This window comes from Rhinichthys klamathensis, unplaced genomic scaffold (genome assembly GCF_029890125.1).
Source record: "Rhinichthys klamathensis goyatoka isolate OS25496 unplaced genomic scaffold, OSU_Roscu_1.1 h1tg000167l_1, whole genome shotgun sequence".
NCBI lineage: Eukaryota > Metazoa > Chordata > Actinopteri > Cypriniformes > Leuciscidae > Rhinichthys > Rhinichthys klamathensis.
In genome coordinates, this window is record NW_026606698.1 from 673,717 (window position 1) to 690,744 (window position 17,028).

The 17,028-nt window shown below is 40.2% G+C and overlaps 1 protein-coding gene across 1 annotated transcript in view; it reads right to left on the minus strand.

The window, feature by feature from the left end:
- LOC130091481 (citron Rho-interacting kinase) overlaps positions 1-17,028 on the minus strand; it is a 100,415-nt gene that overhangs the window by 43,856 nt on the left and 39,531 nt on the right. The gene's annotated exons all lie outside the window — the stretch shown is intronic.

A 17,028-nucleotide genomic window follows, 5' to 3' on the forward strand; every position in this document is an offset into this window, starting at 1 on the left:
TTCTCGCAGCACTTTACATAATTAAACTTATGGCATCCAGAAAGATCCAAATAACAATCATCAGTGTCAACTGGAGATTCAGCAGTTATAAAACCCAAAAGACTTCGTACTTCGGATTTAAGGTGGCTAGAGAAAGAGAAAGAAACCGTCTCATGCGAACACAAGGATTTAAACATCGGCGGGGCTTTTGAAAAGTGCGTGAACTCCGTGTTTTGAAGGGGTTCGAAACGGAAGAAGAGACGGCTTTTTTCTGATGAACAAGTAAGACATTTCAATAGTTCAATCGTGTAACAGTACGTTTTCTTAATTCACACAGTTATGGAGTTTCCTTTGTTGTGCCTTTCTCGTTTTGCTATTATGGAGAATATGAATTCTGAACTACACAGGTAACCATAAAACACATTAAATTTAACATTAGTCACGCAATGCTGATGTGATGTTGTTAACATGAACAATTTGAGAACAAAGTAAGCTATAATTTGCACGGTTGCTGTAAATCGCGTTGATTAAATCTAACGAAGCTTATCATGTCGAATGCTTTTTCCCCCTTAGTTGGTCAGAACAAAAATGGATGTTACTTACTTGTTCAGAAGACATTTTCTTATGAAAATTCTTATGTTGGTCAAACTTTCAAAAAGTGAATCTGTGATTCTGTACGACAGTAGGCTATCCACACAGCGCGGTGACTGACAGCAGCACTCTCCTCAAAACACTGTGTTCATCCGCGCTGTTTCATGCCGATTTACAACCCACGTAAAGATAATAATTCCGCGAATCACTGCAGTTACAGATTTCGAACAGAGAGATGGCGACAAAGAGGAAAAGTTGCGGACTGGAGCTTTAACATGCTATATAAAAATATCTGTGGGGTATTTTGAGCTAAAACTTAACATACACACTCTGGGGACATCAGAGATTTATTTTACATCTTGTGAAAAGGGCATTATACCATCCCTTTAAAGGGGTGGTTGATTATGATTTTACTTTTCTAACTTTAGTCACTATGTAATGTTGCTGTCTGAGCATAAACAACATCTGCAAAGTTACAACGCTCAAATGTCAAAGCAAAGGGAGATATTTTCTTTTAAAGAAATTGCTTTTTAAGGACTACAACAAACGGCTGGTAGGAACTACACGACATTCCTTCTGGGTTAGTGACATCACTAACCCTAAAATGTACATAAACCCCCGCCCCCCGGAACGTGATTTATAGATTATCATAACAAAATATGCAAATCAATGAAAAGAAGATAACCACTCATAAGCTACAGAAATTCATCTTGTTGCATTCTACGTGTTGTCACTTCTTCTTGAGTCTCTCCATCATTGTCTGACTCCGGGTTGAACATAAAAGGCTAAAAGTTTTTGAAATTTCCAGTGCATGTCTGTGTGAGGTAAAAGGACACGAGCTCTTGAAGCTCCGCCCCCTTTGCCAGGAGCAGCAGCTCATTTGCATTTAAAGGGAAACGGTGCGTTTTTGCTCCCCCTCAAAAAGTGACAATTTTAACATACTATATAAACATATTTGTAGGGTATTTTGAGCTTAAACTTCACATACACAATCTGAGGACATCGAAGAATTATTTTAAATCTTGTGAAAAGGGGATTATACCACCCCTTTAACAAAACAGTAACAAGGTTAGAAATCAGTGACACACATATACAATACAGAAGAGAGAAAAAGCACAAAAACAAAACAAAAACAACGAAATACAAAACAGCCCAACACAGTCATCGACAAAGTGGTGTATGTAGGCACACAAGATCCTTTCTGTGACGTAAGCATAGATAGGGGCAATCCGGTAGTATCAGTAAAGTTCTAGTGAAGGTAATAATCACCCCAACAATCACAACAATATATTAATATTAGAATTAGTGGTGATATCAATGATAATATTCACAATGAAAATATTCATGACAACAATAGTAGCATTAGCTCTAGCAATTAGTAATCAATCAATTAGTTTTTTGATATTGATATGTTTGGTCTCGGCGGAATAGATCTGCTACGCTGCTTGCTACTGCCAATACACACACAACACACTGCTGTGAGCAAGTAAGATAAACTGCTGCTGTACAATATAGCGTACATGAATTACCCGTCTATACAGGTGGAGCTGGGGAAGGTGGAGGGTTTCTGAAAGAGCACTGCAACTGCTACAGCAAATTTGAAGGTTGAGCCGCAAGCTCATTGCCAACTGATAAGCAGGAATCAATCATGGTTTTTATTTTATTTAAATCAATAAATTAAAGGCAGTTTAAAGGAATTTGAAAAAATGCAGGGAATGATGCAAAACATCTTAATGGTTTAAAAAATAGACTTCAATTTCATCTTGCAAAATCTAATTTCTAATTTGATTTTGGGGGGAAATATGGTTCAGAATACATCAAGTGAATTTTATTTGTATTGCACTTTTTACAATATACACCGTTTCAAAGCTGCTTTGCAGAAATTCATGATGTCAATGAGTATAATATCTTAACATCTACATGACGTATAGTTGCATTTAACAGATTAGAGCTAAAGCATCAGTTTCCAAACTGATGTACAGCCTGGGCAGCCTATAATTGAAGATGTGAAATTCTCTAACAAATGTCTTACATTGCCTTCCCTGGAGGATTTATATATAACAAAAAGGACTGATAAATATGAAATGTTTATGGACGATCTCTTAGTTGCCCAGCTCCAGAAAGACCACGCCAAAACCCAACACAAAGCCAAGAAAAAGGACAAAAGGAAGAAGAAGTCGACCATTGATCCTGCAGCACGACCTGATATGGCAGAGCAGGAAGATGATAACCACAATTCGGAAAATGGAACAACTGAACAAACAACTGATGCATGTTGTAAAGAAGTTTGTGTTAATGAGTCAACTTAAATGTCCCAGATGTGAAATGTTAGATGTGCAGGAGAAAGTCGCATCTCTAGAGATGCAACTTTGCCCTGCTGTCTGAAGTGTTATTTTTAGTTTGCATTGTCTTTCTTTTGCGCTTGCATTGCAGAAGCTAAGCAGGTGTTACAACTGTGACCTTTCTGTATAGATAAGGTAACGCTTTTTAGGAGGCCATTGTGAGGCCAGAGGCAGGATGTGGTTTTCACACCTGTAGATGGGGGAAAAACCAGTAGAATAGCGCCATAGCTCATGTATGTAGAGTCTTAGAAGATTAACGACTTTTTGCTCAACAACAAGTGTAGGTGTTTGCTGCTTTTTGCATACCTTGTAAGGAATTATTGCTGAACTAGGACTGCCTCCCCTAATGCTTAGAGACGGCCCCAATTTAGACATATAAAAGATGATGTTTCCTGTTTCTCGGGGCCGCAACTTTTCGAGGTGAAGACTATATACGCTTTTCTTTTATTTTTCTGTTTTTGAATTTATTGTCTTTGTATCATTCTGAAAAATTTTGAGTAAAACGAAACCATAAGTTTGGTGATTCGAAAACCTTTTAAAATCAGACTCAGAGTGATTTTTCCTAAAAATATCTTTATGTGAATTGAGATATTTTATACTGAGCAAAGAGCCCTGTGACACGAACCCAAGACTGAACTGGGACGGACACCGCCGAGGATCCTATTCCACCTCCCAACATCAAGAACTATCAGGTGAGCATATGATGAAATGTGATTTGGATTGCATGTGAATGATATGAGGGAGGTTGATAGGTATTACAGCGGTATAAAAACACAACATGGCGCCCAACGTGGGGCTTTTTGCTAGTAAGGAAATTATAAGGACAATAGTTCAAGACAGAAAATAAAAACGTGTATAGCCAAAGTCCACATACTACAGTCACTGTTATTATTAGCGGTTCAAAGGAATCGAATTGGGACATATATCACTTGCAAAGTTCCAGGGGAACTAAGTGATAAATCAGCGCGCAGGCTCATATGAAGACCTGTTAAAACAGACAAAAAACTCAAAGAACCCTGAGAGGGGGGTGAGTTAGTCTAAAGATACAAACCGGTTTTGGAGTGAACCCAAACACTCGCAAAAAATAAGGGAATTTTAAGTGAACCCAAACACTTGCAGAAAATAAGGGAGTTGAATGAAGAGTCATATAGATTTGTGAAAAGGTTGCATCCTTTGAATGCGACACATGGGTGACTAGGTTTTCGGTGTACGCTTTCAACGTGGTCCGAACTGCTGCTCCCTTCGGGTTGCGTTGTCGGTGGGCATTGTTTTCCTGGTCACACGTGCCACAGGGAAATGCGAGCAGGTATTTCCTAAAAATCTATAGTGACGATTCTAGTATTTGTGAAGGAATTACAACACATAAGAAATGGGAAGCCGAATGATTACTATAGATTTAGTGACCAGCGACACTGCAGGAAAGTTAGAATGGTTGGATTTTACCAGATGTAAGTGCGGCTTTAGGGACATACCCTGGCGAGAGGTCAGAGAAATCGCTCAAGTAATAAACTTTAGGGTTGAAGAAGGAGCAGAAGCTCCAGCCTTCATTTACTCTAATAAAGGAGCAAACGATGAGGGCCCAAAAGTGCAGATTTTTAACACGACAGGGAAAGAAATGAAGGGCATCCCAACAAAAAGCTGGAACAATCTCATTGAGGATGGTTCAGGGGAAGAATCAGACAAAGGCTCCGCAACCTATAGCGTGATCTCTCAGGAAGAGATGAGAATGAACCTTGTTGAACCTGATGCTCCGCTCTATGAAGCCATACTTAGTCCTAGGGAGGAAACGTTGATAGAGTTTGAAGAGCCCCTTAGACTATATTTTGCGAAAGGAACAAATTTAGTGGTACTGAAGGCAGGGTATTTGCAGTTTGAGGAAGAGGCAGATGCGTTGGTTAACGCCGCAAACAGAGCCCTCCGCCATGAAGCTGGCGTTGCAGGAGCCTTTTTGCGACAGGCGGGGCGAAAGTTCCAAGATGAGTCCGACAAGTTGTTAGAGAACCGTACCAGCTCTCTACAGACAGGAGACATAATTCTCCAAAAAATCGGAGGACCAAATGGTAAACCGGTAATTCATGCAATAGGGTACAAGAAAGGGGGTGGTTCTGATCTTGACGAAGAATTACAAGCGATAGCCGTCCTAAATATTTTAGTCGATAAGATATGTGCATGCGCTAGGGAGAATAAATACTGCACAATAGCCATGCCAGTAATCTCAGGGGGAGAATTCGGCTTTAATGAGGTCAAATTGGGTGCATATCTAGTAACCACGCTAGTTAGAAACAGCAATGACGCTAATTGGCCTAAAACATGGATGATCTGTCATCCTCATGCGGCAGTGTTGAGAGAGATTGCAAAATTAGTAAATCAAAATGAAGCGGCTGTCGATAGGAAATCAAGTCAGAAAGCAGGACGAGGACAGGGGTCAAATAAGCTAAGAGCGACAACCTCAATTGAGGAACAAGAATCAGGGTGGCCAGTATTAAAACGAACGGCCACTTCTAGAGGTGCTAAAGACCCCGTAGAAAATCCCTTCCCTAAATTAAATCTCTGTAAAAGTTACGAGACATTTGAATTAGGCAGAGGATCGTATCGACCGACACATGCAAAAAGCAAAAAGAAAGAAACCCTTTTAGAACAAAAAGCTATGTGGGATAAAGAATATGCCCCCGGGATTACTAATGGTCAATTGTGGTGTTTGCTTAACGGAGGCGACGCAGAAGAGATTCTCTCAGATACCAGACTGACTCGCAGGGCTAAAAGAGCCATTTTAGCCCAGAAAGACCTGACTAATAGAGCAGCTCTCGAGAACATAGTTAAAGGAAACATAGGGAATGCATGTTACGAACAATATTACTCCGATGTAGACTCATTGAGTGATGATGAACCAATAAGTGAATATGACCAGGAGGAAGCTTTAGAGATCGAACCACAAGGAGCAGCCCTGATCGAAAGAGACAGCGCAGAAACCCCAGTCAGAGCCCCACAAGTCCCGCGGCAACTGCGGTTCAGAGAAACCGCTGATGATGAAGACAGGCAAGAGCCAGATGCGGAACAACCAGCTGAAGTGCCTGTGTTAAATCGACACTTAAAAGCCTTACATCTTGGCACTCCGGGGCAAAAGCCTAAAACCCCCGAGATCAAAACAAAGCTGGTTAAACAACCAGAAGTCGCTCTGACAGAAACAGGAACTACTTTAGAGGAACTGTTGAAACGCGATCAGGAGATGCGCATGTTGAAAAGGGCTAAGCTGAAAAATACTACAGTGAAAGGAAAAGTTCGGGAGATAGTCCGATATGGAGAACAGATGGGGATAACGGGTGTATCAATAGACTCATTTATTCTCGCTGAATTCGGAATTAGTGGGGGGAGAGAATTAGCGCAGACGCTAGAGAGCTTAATCCCCACAAACAAGGAGGAAATAGAACAGAAGCTGTTTGAGGAAAGATGGTCAACTGTAGGGGCCCTGTCAGCATGTCAGGAAGTGGCACACAAAGGCGTTGAGGGGCTCCTCAAACACATTTTCACTGGGGTAAAAAGTAATGCTCTTTCAGGAGCTAGAGAGTTTCTCTTATTAGGGCCTGAAACTGATCCAGAAGAACTGGAAAAAACTCTGATTAAATATGACCGCAAGACTGAATTAATTCAAAATGACAGGAGTAAATCCAACGAGAAACCGCAGGCAGCTAGAACTCAAACTAGGAAATCAGAAAGAGAAAGAAAGCCCTACAATCGCCATGAGCCAGAAAAAAGACAAATGTCAAATCAAAACCCTAGAACAGTGCCCAAGAGGAATGTAGGAGAAAACAGTTATCGTAGGAGCTCAAATAGAGAAAGTGACAGGCATAGAGATCAGTCTAGGCCTAAAATTAGGAAGGAGACAGACAGACAAGAAAAGGGTTCCTACATCAGTCCGGAGAAATGGAACAAACTTAGTCAGGAAGATAAGACCAGAATCATAAAAGAAAGGGAGAAAACCAAAGATAATCTTAAGGTTGGAAGGGTTAAGGTTGACGATAATGCCGGGGACCGAGAATCTAAGGAGGAAAAACCAAAAGAACAAAAAGCAAGAAAAACAAAGAAAACGAATGGGGATTTAGATTAGGATGAAGCGGCCCCCCTGAAGTCAGCGTTACTCAAAACAGTGGAAAAAGATAAACGACTTTATAAAACTTACGATGATACCGAGTTTCGCGTAGATACCGGAGCAGACATTAGTGTTATAAAACCCTCAGAGAATCACGGAGAATTAGTAGATTCAATAACAGTTGAAGATTTTGAAGGTCGCGTAAGTAATAAAAGCGTTTGGAAGAAGGAAAACATAAGAGTAGTGATGGGTAACGATAACTTGCTCTGCCCCGACGATTTAGTAAAAATAGGAAAATTAGGAATAGTCGATCAGAACAAAGAAATTCAGAGAATTATAAGAGACTCAGATTTAACAGATAAAGGGGGGCTGGAAATGCTTTTGGCAAAGTATCTGCCCTATTATTCAAAGAGTAAAAATGATTGTGGAAAGGTTCAAGCGAATTACGAACATGTAATTCAAGGAGGCATTCCCCCTCCCCAGAGACAATACAAAATAAATAGTAGGGCAGAGAAAGAAATTGGAGAGACCATTAGAGAACTGACTGGTCAGGGAATAATACGAAAACTGAAGAAAAATGAAAGCGCCGCGACAAATGCTCCGATCCAGGCCGTAGCTAAACCGGATGGAACTTGGCGTCTTGTTACGAATTTCAAGGCACTTAACAGACTCACAGTACCGGACACTAGATACCTAATTAATTGTGGTGAGGCTAGTGGGAGCATTGGCCGAGATAAAAAATGGTTGTCGAAAATTGATCTCGCTAACGGGTTTTGGAGTGTTCCGTTAGCCAAAGAGAGTCAGGACAAAACTGCATTCACGTTTCAGGGTGACCAGTATGTGTACACTCGATTACCACAAGGTTACAAAAACTCACCAAATGTCTTTCAAAGCATGATGATTGAAACGCTGGCAGGGATACCGGTGACAGTGTACATTGATGACATACTTGTGGCCACAGAGACGGAGGCAGAACACATGAAGTTGCTAGAGCAGACTCTAGACAGAGTGACAGCTGCAGGTCTCAAACCAAGTTTGAAGAAAATGGAAATTGGAAAACAGGAGGTGGATTTTTTAGGATTCAAGTTAGGCAGGGATTCAAAAACTCTAACCACGAGCACTAGAGGCAAGTTAGAGGAATTGTTAAAATCAGGCCCTCCAAAATCCAAAAAACAGCTGCAATCACTGTTAGGGACGCTGAATTTTATCAGGGAACTGATTCCTAAGTATTCCAGGGAGGCTAAGCTGCTATATCAGGGCACAAGAGAGGGAAAATGGCAGTGGACGAATGAGATGGAAACAGCCAGGATAAAACTGATTGAGATGGCGTTAAACAGCGGAGAGTTAGAGCGGCGAGACGAAGCGGTTCCACTGATAGTTGATGTTAGGGAAGCAGAACAGGAAGTTACCCTGACACTATCAAACCGTGATGGGAAAGGCCCCATAGCATTTCTGACTCATACACAGGAACAGAGTATGATGAAATATGAAGAGAACGGTCCTGAAAGAGTGTTAGCTGTGGTGACGAAAAGGCTATTGCAGCTGAAAGCAACAGCAAAAGAACAGCCAATTGAAATTCATTCTCAAGCAGGCGAGCTAAGCAGACTAAAAAAGAACCTTGTGATGAATCAGGCAAGAATCAATTCCCAGAGATGGGATCAGTGGAATTTAATTTTAGGCGACAACCAACTAGAATGGAGAATGATTAAACTGAAAAGGAAAGAAAAAATGACCAAGTATCATGATGCACATCAGCATTTGCCTAAATATTTCACAGACGGCAGTGAGAAAGCAGGCCAGGTAAAATGGGGTTATTTGGTCAAGAAAGATGGTCAGCTGATTACTTCCCAGAGTAGAGAAATTGAAGGAACTGCCCAGTTAGCTGAAGTCACTGCGGTGCAAAAAGCTTTGGAAAAGGCGGTCGAATTAGGACATAAAGAAATTGTCCTGACATGTGATTCGGAGTATGTAGCTGACGGTTTAAATAAAGAACTGGAGATATGGAAAGTCAACGGCTTCCATAATGCTCGTAACAAACCTATGCCACATAGAGAACCATGGGAAAAGATAGCTGAGCTGATTGAGAAGGTGACAGTACATTGTTATCACCAAGTCAGCCACACAAAACAGGAAAGTGAAGCAGCCCAAGGGAACAGGGAGATAGATAAGTTTATAGGGCGAGTTAAACTACAGGAAGTCACTGAGCTGTTTGAAAAAATGCATGATGAGTTAAACCATCCGAGCTATAACATGATTCAAATGGAACTTAGACTCCGAAATCTCAGCATACCAAATTGGAGAATGAGATATAGGGAAGTGAAGAAGGAATGTAAAATATGCAGAAAATTTATGACAGCCAAAGGAGCCCGGGAAAGCGAGCTACCGAAAGAATACAGAGGTCAAGAGGTCAGTATCGACTTCGCTGGGCCTCTTCGGCCCAAAACCACAAGAGGAAACTGTTACTTCCTCTTAGCAGTTGACAACCACACTAAGAAAAAGATGGTCTGGCCGATGCGTGCTGCGCTAGAGAAAAATGTTGTTGAGTGTTTAAAGGAATGGATCAGGTGGGAAGGAAAGATGGTGTCGATCAGAGCAGATGGAGCACATAACATTAGTGGCAAACTAGTGGAGGCATTCTGTAGAGAAAACAAAATATTGCTGGTCAAGAGCATCCCCTATCGACCAGAGACAAATGGAATTGCCGAAAGATCTATCCGGGAGGTGAAAGAATTTTTCAGTAAAAATGAGAAGCTGGGGCAGTGGGATAACCTCGTTGACACCTGTCTTTTACATCTCAACAGATGTGATTACGTGACAGCCAGGGAAAAGGAGGTAAAGCAGAACCCGAGATTCAAACCTGGAGACAGTGTGATAATCACTAGACGGAAAAAGGTAGGGAGATTCAACCAAGGATCAGGGACAGTAGACACAGTCAAAGCAATTACAGGATCAAATACGGTAGAGTTAGAAAATAACGGAATCCAATCAAATAAAGACCTGATTAAAAAATAAAAACATAAAAAATGGAAGAAATCATCAGAGTCACAAACAGGAGAGGGCTGATTAGGGTAGAGCACGGTCAACATGGTTCAAAAGCTATGCTGTGGTTAGAGCCAGAACTTCAGAGGGTTTTGGGCTTCGGAGGAACTGAGACCACACCTGTGGAGGTTCGAGTCCGTCCATATATGTGTGTACTTTGTGACAAGGCAGTGGCTTTGCCTACTCTGGCCCCTGATGAAAAGAAATCTATGGGCCTAGAGTGGACAGTTAAAGATCATGGCCATATTGAGATAGGAGGCATCCTAATATGTAAAAATTGTTGGCCACTCCATCCTAAGATGAGAGTAGATTCGTTCCGTGTGTCCGGTGGGACAGCTGAAAAGTGCAGTTGCACTTTTGATGGAAATAACAGTTGGACGTGTGTAGTATGTGGCACGAAGGATAGGACACTTATGTCATCAAGATACATATGGGAGGCTATAAGAGTTATGAAACCCATAGGGCTATTTCAGGATGGCATAATCACGAGATTTTCCAGACATCCCTGGATAGGGATGAGGAAACATGAAAGAGCAGCGTTTCTGGAAACTAGAATCCCCATCTTTCCCAATGATGATAAAGAAATTAAAAATCAGGCATTACGGGAGAGGGAGGCACTAGTCAAAGAAATAGTGAACAGAGATCGCGAGAGCGATCTGTCTCTGGCTGACCTAGAGTCTGCCAGATGGAACCTCTCTTTATGGCATACACCCATTATAAGATGTTTCCCAGAAGTTGAAATGAAGAGAGGCTCCTCGGGAAAGCTTGCTTGGGTGTATGTTAAGAGGGGACAAGAGTGGCAAGTAAGGACCTGGATCTCCCTAGCATTAGAAATAGCACAGGAAGGAGGATGGGAAGAAACTCCCAAGTACAAGAAGGATTATCGAGGCACACTGTGTAGGTCAAATGTCACTAAAGAAAAAAGACAATCAAACAGGAAGGAGAAGTTTGTGGAGCTTTTAGTAGCCCCTCCCAAAGACATGAAAGAGCACAGAGTCTGGCAGGCTAGTGAGAAAAAATTTCAGATCGGAAACTTCTACGGGGATGATCAGATCACCGAGGAACCAGAGAAACAATTCAAAATTGTATTGCATTTGAAAATTAATGTACTGACTAGCGCACACCCTGACTTTGATTGGATTGGGGGAATTGAAGCTGAACTGCATGAGAAACAACCCGAAATCAGAGTGATCAAGAAAGGTCTGTTTAGGCGTGTTAAACGGCTCGTCTCCGAGCCAAAGAACTAACCTGTGATTTCAGACGATGGGGAAGGCGAGAGCAAAGGACGATCTGGCAGAGGAATTGGAAGGAGCGAGAGAAAACATCAGGAGACTGAAGCAACAACGAAATTGTTGGAAATGGATAAGTACATTTTTATGGGTTTTTCTAGGATTAGGGATAATTGTTCTGGCTGTAGTGCGGGTTAGTTATGTATTACAATGGGAAATATTAACTGGCCAAGTAATATTAGCCGAAGTACAAGTAGACAGAGAGAATGTCTCTGGATTTGATGTAATTGTACGTGCAACGGAAAACAAAAACAAAAATGAAGTAGAGAGAAATAATGGAAATTTCTGGAAATGGATAAATGGTAATTTGAATGATAAAAATCGAAATAATGATTTGCTTTATTACTTAATCAGAGAACCGAAAGTTAAGGTTAAAAGTACCGTAAAATTGAGGCACTGGTATAGTAAAGAAGTAGAAATTTATGAGACCAATAGTTATATTACGGATAAGTGGAAGAATGAAACGTACAAATATTTTGTTGGATCGACAAGCAGAACAAGTTCAAACGAAGAACTAGGGGGATGTTGGATATTCAAAACGAGTAAAGAATTTAATCCGTGGAAAATAGGCCAGTGCAAAAACAAAGGAACGGTTATGAGAAGAAAAGTGCGAAGCTTAGACACTGAACAAATAAAACGAGAATCTGAAATGGAAAAGACAATAAAAGAATGGCTAATATCTAGTAAGTTGTTAAATCCTCAAGGTGATTTTGTATTGCTAACAACGACGCACGGGCGATATTTGGAGTCGCGATTGTCTCCAAATATGGATAACCGACTGGCGATGGAACTAATTGAAGCAGAGAAATATTACGCAACCAAAATTGATTTAGAACTGAATAAAACTGTTCCATGGATATGGTCAAAGAAATTAAAAATACCTCGAGTAAAGTATAATTATAAAAAGGAATCGTGGGAGGTAGATAGCCGACGAAGAGAAACTGAAGTTTATTTAATTAAAATGGTGTTGAATGAATCGTTGAAAACGGAAGAAGATTTGAAGAGTTACTATGAAAGTAAAATGATGATAATGGATAAATGCGTCAGACTAGCAATAGGCGATAAAAATCACAAAAACAAATATAAATACAACAACAATGGTTATAACGATTTTGCATATTCCAGCTTTTGTGATAAGCGAGGAGAATTGATGGATTGCAGTGATCTACTAAATGGCAGTGACCCAATATCAGGAAACCGTTCGGCAGGTGTTCTTAATATTAAAAGAAAATTGAGATTAAAAAGAGTAGGTATGAAACAACGGAAAGAGGAGGATGGAAAATATAGAATGAAATTGATTTTCCATGATGATGAATTATTGGGGGTAACAGGCAAGGAATGTGGTGAAATAATTAAGAATTGTTCGCGGGGACATGATCACATAACTATTAATCAAATGTTGTCAATAATATGTTATTGGTCTAATGGAATAGTACCATTGCCGTGGACTGTTTTAAAAAACAATCTGTCTGATAGTTACCAAATGTCTTATGGCCCCAACGGTGTTGTCAGAACAGTGAGCAAAGATTTGCAGTGGAAAGTTATGCATGATCCAGACAGAATAGACGAAAATATTTGGCTGAGATATGAACTAAGAAAAGAGAGCCCGTTGAAAATAGCCAATTTAGAGTTGATAGCCCTAGACGATTTAGAACAGGTAATCTCAAGAAAGTCGTGGACAAAATTATGGTTCAAAGGTTTAGACCAGAATTATTATCTAGGAATGGAGTGGATGAGAAAAACTATTTGTAACCGTAGTGTTGAAATTATTGGGGCAGATAGCTTTCCAAGATGGTTTGATGAACCTAGACTATTTGTTGAAACAGGAATAAAGATGGTAGTGAATGCCACTACAGCCGTGACTAAATTTGTAACAAAGGATGTTTGGGAATGGCTAATAAGTTTTATGATCAGTCTAGGATGGTATGCTTTATATTGTGCCGCAGGAATAGTAGGATTCATGTTATTACTGATCATAATTAAATGTTCTTGTAATATGATAGGGCGGAGAATATGTTCAAGACGGGACAGAATAGATCAATTGGCAGTTTTAGAAAAAATTGTAAAGCTGCAAAGCTCTCAAATGAAGAGGAGGAGTCTCTCCGAGAAATCGCTGTTGCAACAGTGAATGGTCAGGAAACGTGTCAGATGACAAACTTGAGTGACAGGAGGAGTCAGGGTGATATAATTCTAGAGACAAAGGGAAAAGGGGGTCAAACTTTTTCTTTGCCAACTGTGAAGTTGATCATCGAACGACAAACCTTGTCACTTATTTCATTTTGAAATAACTCAAACGAAAATTTGTTCCAGTAAGACCAACAGTAGATCTAAATTGATAATTGCATAACATGGCATCCAACGGGACGAAAAACGGAACTTCAATGGAAACCGCCAACGAGATTGAGAGTTTCCAAGGAACCTCTGACAACTCGTTCGCGCAGGTTAGTGAATTGGGGACTTATATCATATGGATGGTGTTAAATGGTTACAACCGGAATCTCTGTTGGCATGTTTTAATTTCTATGTTTCAAATTGTTAGAATTTCATTGATTGGCAAATTGAGCAAATTAATATTAGTTTGCATAATGTTAATAAATTCTGATGGGTGGTCCAAATTGATTGAGCTAAGGGGAACAATAGCCTTATATTTCTTAAGTGGATCAAAATTAGCAATTGATATATGTTTAAAATTCACAAAGAGACATGATATCACCTATTGGTGCGAAATGTCAATGGTTGCAGTGACTACTTTGTATCTGACTGGGCTATTGATATTTCGACATGGAAAAGAAGCAAGGCTATGGATTGTAATAGGATCCTTGACCTTGTGCATTTTCTCTTTAGGGGTTTATATTCCCAGTGAAAATATGTTGTTATTGGGAATATTGATCCTTTTCAATAGATGGGACAAACTTAAAAGACCAATGAAAGTGTGCAGGGATTGTTGGGCAGATGTCAGTTTTGGAGGTTCTAATTAATTTTATAACCAAATTACAGGAGCTGACAAGATTAATTGAAGTAGAGGAAAACAAGCGAGATAACGGGATTGAGCCTTGCATTGAACTGCCTTCTGGGAATGGACATTGGGGTGAAAGATGTCATGAATGTAACAGATTGATAAAACGTCTGTATTTTGAATTGATTAATGGAGAAAAATGGTGTGGATCATGCATGAATGATAAAAATAAGTGTGTAAAGAAATCGTCAACTGGAGTAACTTATATGTGGGACTTAGTTATAAAAGCGAGTGTTAGAAAAGGGCTTTGCCCTAGAAATGAATTGAAATTAAATGGGTTCTCAGAAGAATTATTGTGCCTGGATGGAAACAGGAGATATGTGTTTCCACCATGGTTGAAATTGTGTATTCCTGGGCGACAGTGGGAAACGATCTCAAATGAGGGGAGATCGATATGTACTTTTCAAGTTATAGAATTCTTAAATGATGAAGAAATTTTAACTTTTGACGGAGTGACTTTACAAAAGAGAGTCAAACATGTGGGCTCAGGGGCCTTTGGATTGGCGTTTGTTGACAAATCGCATGTCTTCTATAAATGCCTCAGGTGTTGATCCAGGAGACCGGGGGCCGAATGGCTGGAGAGACCTACGAGCAGTTTCTAAAACGGGCGAAAACCCGACCGGAAGCAGCAGAGCGGGTCTGGTTCTCCATGGTTGTCTTGAGGTTTTGTGTGGAGGATGGCGATGTGAATGACAACTATATCCATGAGGCCCCTAGATTCAAAGACCCGACAGTAATTTGGCCAATGAATCGATTTTGTGAGGTCACCCTAATTAGAAAAGAGGGACTTTTCTTTAAGTTGTATGTCGAACAGGAATACCAAAGTGTAATGAAAGGAATAATCTTAATGATTGACTGTCCCGTAGATAGAATTCCAATAACGGCAAAATTTACAAGAGATATTAAAAGTGACATTTATCATAGAATCCCAGGAGTGGGTGATGTACAGCCTGGGCAGCCTATAATTGAAGATGTGAAATTCTCTAACAAATGTCTTACATTGCCTTCCCTGGAGGATTTATATATAACAAAAAGGACTGATAAATATGAAATGTTTATGGACGATCTCTTAGTTGCCCAGCTCCAGAAAGACCACGCCAAAACCCAACACAAAGCCAAGAAAAAGGACAAAAGGAAGAAGAAGTCGACCATTGATCCTGCAGCACGACCTGATATGGCAGAGCAGGAAGATGATAACCACAATTCGGAAAATGGAACAACTGAACAAACAACTGATGCATGTTGTAAAGAAGTTTGTGTTAATGAGTCAACTTAAATGTCCCAGATGTGAAATGTTAGATGTGCAGGAGAAAGTCGCATCTCTAGAGATGCAACTTTGCCCTGCTGTCTGAAGTGTTATTTTTAGTTTGCATTGTCTTTCTTTTGCGCTTGCATTGCAGAAGCTAAGCAGGTGTTACAACTGTGACCTTTCTGTATAGATAAGGTAACGCTTTTTAGGAGGCCATTGTGAGGCCAGAGGCAGGATGTGGTTTTCACACCTGTAGATGGGGGAAAAACCAGTAGAATAGCGCCATAGCTCATGTATGTAGAGTCTTAGAAGATTAACGACTTTTTGCTCAACAACAAGTGTAGGTGTTTGCTGCTTTTTGCATACCTTGTAAGGAATTATTGCTGAACTAGGACTGCCTCCCCTAATGCTTAGAGACGGCCCCAATTTAGACATATAAAAGATGATGTTTCCTGTTTCTCGGGGCCGCAACTTTTCGAGGTGAAGACTATATACGCTTTTCTTTTATTTTTCTGTTTTTGAATTTATTGTCTTTGTATCATTCTGAAAAATTTTGAGTAAAACGAAACCATAAGTTTGGTGATTCGAAAACCTTTTAAAATCAGACTCAGAGTGATTTTTCCTAAAAATATCTTTATGTGAATTGAGATATTTTATACTGAGCAAAGAGCCCTGTGACACGAACCCAAGACTGAACTGGGACGGACACCGCCGAGGATCCTATTCCACCTCCCAACATCAAGAACTATCAGGTGAGCATATGATGAAATGTGATTTGGATTGCATGTGAATGATATGAGGGAGGTTGATAGGTATTACAGCGGTATAAAAACACAACAAAACTCATAATAATCCTTCATCAGCCCCACTGCAGATTAGAAACTATGGGACAGAGAGCTTTCTCTCGTGCCGCCCCGAGGTTGGGGAATGAGCTTCCTTTGATTGTTCGTAGTGCTCCCACATTAAGCACTTTTAAGAAACTGTTGAAAACCCACCTTTTTAAAATTGCTTACCATGTTTAAGTGTTAGTTCAGGGTATTAGGGTATTGACTTGTTTTGTATTGTTTGTTGTATGTTGTATTGTATTGTATTCAGGGCTTGACATTAACTTTTCCGGAGTAAATAAAATGAGTGAGTAAAGGGTTGGTGTGTCGACTCGCTGTCGGAGAGATTAGAGAGCGAGAACACGCAGCTGGTATCTTTTGTATCTATTCTGCGGAAGAGTTTCAGATATTTCCGTATCAATATGTATCGAAAAATCTAAATTACTGCCAACATTGCACTTAGTTTATTATTTCAGATGCCTTTTTAAAAGACTACAATTGAAAAATGTATATTATATCAAATTCAACCCGCCAAAGTGGCTAGTAGCAGAGACTGCGTTACACGCCAACGCTGAAATACACACGCATTTGGCGGGTTGGCGGGTGTTAATG